This window comes from Patagioenas fasciata, chromosome 22 (assembly GCF_037038585.1).
Source record: "Patagioenas fasciata isolate bPatFas1 chromosome 22, bPatFas1.hap1, whole genome shotgun sequence".
In the NCBI taxonomy this organism is placed as follows: domain Eukaryota; kingdom Metazoa; phylum Chordata; class Aves; order Columbiformes; family Columbidae; genus Patagioenas; species Patagioenas fasciata.
Window position 1 is genome coordinate 6,442,930 of NC_092541.1, and position 4,430 is coordinate 6,447,359.

Below are 4,430 nucleotides of genomic sequence, written 5' to 3' on the forward strand. Positions count from 1 at the left end.
GAATGTGTCTTGAGGTTACGCATTGAGATTGAGAGATCCTTGACCTGGCACCAGACATCGATTAGTAAGTGTCATTTTTTGAATGCATGTAACGTTCAAGACAAGTATAGTAAGTTTATGTGATAAGCTTGTGTTGTAGGTTTTGATTGCGGGTGACAATCAAACCCTGGCAGATGTATTGTTAACCTGCTCTCCCCCACTCTTCCCCCTTCAGCCCCTCCCTCTCCCCCTTCCCACTCAGGACAGGCGATCGGGAGGGAAAGAAGGACAGAGAGAAGAGAGTTGGAACAATTAAAAATGTTTTACTAATGCTACTGATAAGAATAGAGAAAATAATACAAAATATACAAAACCAATCTTGAAAATCCCAGCAACTGCAGAGCCGGCACCCGAAGTCCTGGACTGGACTCTGCAGCCAACCGGAGCTGGATTCAGTCTGTCACTGGCCTCAGTTTGCAGGGACAACTCGCAAGGTCCTCTCCTAATGTCGGCCATAAGGAAAAGGGACGAGATCCTCGTGATCTCCCACTTTTATATGAAGTATTCACGTGAATGGGATGTTATACACAGTTGGTCAGTTTCTTGGTCACCAGTTTCTCGTTGCCCCTCTCGCGAGTTGTCCATCCATGCTTATCAATAACCTCACATTCCATTGCTGTGTTTGCCAAACCATGTGTCTGGTTCTCCAGGAAAATGCAGCTGACATGAAGGCTTTGGCTGACAGGCAAATTCACTAAAAGAGAAACTTGTTTTTAACAAAACCAAGACAGCTTGTTATCTGAGCTGGTTTTGGCTGGCCTAGACTTAATTTTCTTCACAGAAGCTAGTGTGAGGCTGTGTTTTGGATTTGTGCTGAAACTAGTGTTGATAACACAGCGGTGTCTTGTTGCTGAGCCGTGCTTACAGAGCGGCAAGGCCTTTTGTGCTTCTCACACTGCCATGCAGTGAGTGTGCTGGGGGAGCACAAGGAGTTGGGAGGGGGACACAGCTGGGATGGCTGACCCCAACTGACTGTTAAGGAAGTTTCTTTTCCCTAGGTTTCCTGAAGCAGAGATTCAAGCATCAATTCCAGAAATTCTTCTTAAATAACAGATTATTATTTAAGGTACAGTGCTGAAACAAGCTCCAGCTGGGTACCTCCAGAAAAGGAACCTTGAGCAAAGAAATCCTTATGCAATTATACCCTTGTGATCTAAGCTACCCGCCTCTCATGAGTCAGTTTGGGCCAATTGTCAATTTAGAGTCTGGAATCTCCCTGTTCTTCATTGGATCACTACATTTTTGTCAGATGGGCCATTTCTTATCTCTGCAAGTAGTTGTTTGTCTTTTACTGATCAGACCAGATGTCTTTCAAAGTCCTGTCCTTCAGTTGCTATTTTGCACCAGCAGCTGGAGAGAAAAACAAGTCCTTGACAATAACTGAAACATTGTTCTGTTTTTCGTCTTGTTTTAGATGCACCATTCCATTTCTTTACTTATCTCTAGGGATTCATCTGCTGATGACTAAAAGCTCCTTTATCTTCTTGCTTGAACAAACTCTGGGGTCCCTTTTTGCTTAATGAGGCAAAAAGTTCACAAGTCACCTATGCTTGATGGAAATATAGCCGAAGAATGGCGAGGAGGTTGGTTAAATGTAAATACGCTCAAGTGACTTGGAGCTGTCTGTAGAAAAAGCACATACATCACACTAATTGTTTTACTGACCTTGTGTGCTTGATGAGCAGAACCTCTGTGTTAGATAACATAGGCCTGTGAGAAACTTCAGGCATCTTATCAGTACAAGATTCCTGCTTTGTTGTGAGAAACTCCAGGCACCTGATCAGTACGAGATTCCTGCTTTGTTGTGAGAAAGAGTGGGAGGCTGCACCTGCCTGAAGCCGTGAAACACAGGTGAGCTCAGCAGACCTGATGATCTTCCAGCAGGGCTGAACTGACCAGCAGCTGCGTCCCCGCTGGTGTCACCTCTGCCTGGGAGCTCAGGTGCGACTTCAGAGACCCCCCAGTAGAGAGGGAACTAAGATCAAACTTGCTCTTTGCAATGCATCCGTGGCCTCTGGCTCTTCTTGCGACGTGCCTGCGCTTGTGCTCACATATGCTAAGGCATTATGCTAAGCAAGTTCTATATACGCAGTTTCTGAACAAGTTCTATAAGAAGCAGCATGCCAAATCATTCCATAAGCTAAGGAATTTCTCTCTAACATGACCGAAAGGGTATTCTATACTGTATGACATGGTCAGCATATAAAGCTGGGTAAAGAAGAAGGGGGAACATTTGGAATTATGGCATTTTGTCTTCTCAAGTAACAGTTATGCATAATGGAGCTCTTGTTGCAGGGGAGTAATTTAGTGTTCTGCTTGCTGCAGAATAATGTTTAGATTTCTTAAAGAGAAGCGCAGCGTTAAAGAGTTCTGTGGTGGGTTTGCTCTATTATTTACTGCATGGGGGAGATGTGCCAAGCCAAATGCTGCTGACTGTCTCTCCAGGTGCCTGTACCTGCTCACCAAACAAATGTTCAGGTGTCTTCTTTCCCTGAGGACTGTTCTCTCTTTTAAAGCTCCAGAGGCAAACTCTCAGGCGAGGCCGCATCCGTCACAGTGCAAATCTTCAGGATTCTTCTTTCCCTGATAACCGTTTGCTCCAGAGCCCGTACTTAGAACTGTGCTCTGAAGGCAAACTTTCAGGGGAGACCTGCATGCAAAGTAAACTTCCAGAAAACAAAATTTTCAGGAAAAATATTTAATGGAGTAAAATAGCAAAAAGGCTGGCTCAAGCCGGGTACCTGCACAGAGGTCTTCATTATTATCCCTGCAGGCCCAGTCAGTGCAGTCACAGTAATTATGTTCTCATCCATTCGGCCTTTCTGAGCAGCCTTTGGCCCCATGAAGCCACTAAAACTCACTGAGACTTCATCTCGAGCATGACCTGGACATTTTCCTGCAGAAGGGATCCTGGAAACCATCTATTTTTCCTGCAAAGTGGTATGTAACAGGGAGACAACCCTGGACTGAAAAACTGCTACCCAAGCTGGCAGCATACACGCATTCCAAGGGTGGAGTTAATTTTCCCTAACACAGGAGTCTAATGGTATTTGAGACTGCCTGTGGTATTCAGGACTTTCAAATGACTCTGACAAAGGGCTTGCAGGAGAGTCTCAACTTCTCACCAGGGCAGGTGGGATCCCTGAGTGTGCAAAAATGCCACTAGATGTCAATATTGAGACATTGCTATTCAGGCAATAGACTCCTCCCGCCTCTGATGCCTTCACATCAGTGTCCCTGTGCCCAAGTTCTGATCTTCTGATCCCCCAGCTCTTTGGGGGAGAGCTGGTCAACACAGCCACTGATGTCAAGGGAGTTTTTCAGGTCACTTTAGTGGACACCTGCATTTGACCATGTCAATTAGTCTGCTGGCTTAATTGACCTCACTAAATAGATCTGCACCTAGGTACAGATATCAGGTGTTAAGGCACCCACATCACAGACACAAATGTTCACTGCATCTGCCTAACTCCAGAAGCCACATCTGCAGCTGATTTCCCCCTCTGCAACTTAGGATGACTTACATCCGTGCATCAAGTCCCTGTCCCTCTCCTTGGCTGATAATTTCAAGCCAGCATCATTTTCAAAAATGTGCTTAAAATGGAGCTAAGAACAAGAATGGCATAAACCTTCCTAAGTTTTTGTGACCAAAGCTACATTTGTTTGCTCTGTGCATGGCCAAAAATGGCCTGTGGAATGTGTTTTATTTTTCTTAAGACTGATGGCTGCTCCACCCTTTGGAGGGATCAATATTGCTCTGTTGGCTGAATACAGTCTCTGAATCACTGTCTTGGATTTAGACTATCAGCTGAGATGAATCCTGTCCTTACTTTGCTGCTCATACAGTTGTCGGATTTCACAACATCGGTAACATGGAAGATACCTTGGGATTCTGTCTGCGATTTTTGAGCTCTTCTGAAACCGTGGTAGAAGCCTGGATGCACTAAGGTATAAATTGCCGTTAGGTAGCTATGTGTAGGGAACCAAATCAAAGCTCCACAATGTTGATATTAAACATGTGTAAGATTAATCATATCCACTGCTGTCTAAACTTTTTAGCTCTTGCAATGAACCATGAACCCAGTTCATCGACTAAGCCAAGAAAGAGGCATTTCTGTGGCAGACAATGACATTCCCAGAAGACCACAAAGGACCTTTTTAGGGAGATCATCAAATGTCATCTTGGGAAGGGAGAAAACTAGAGTAAAGCAAATTAAATAGCACCGGTGTAATGACTCACACAGGAAAAGCACTGAGAAAGAGCTCTTAATGTAATTGCAAAATGGAGCAAAGTTAATGACGCTAAATTAAGACTTTTGTTTTCCTTCTTCTAGACAGGTAATGTTAAACCTTTTGATAAAACATATTGCACATGGCAAGGCAGGTTATAC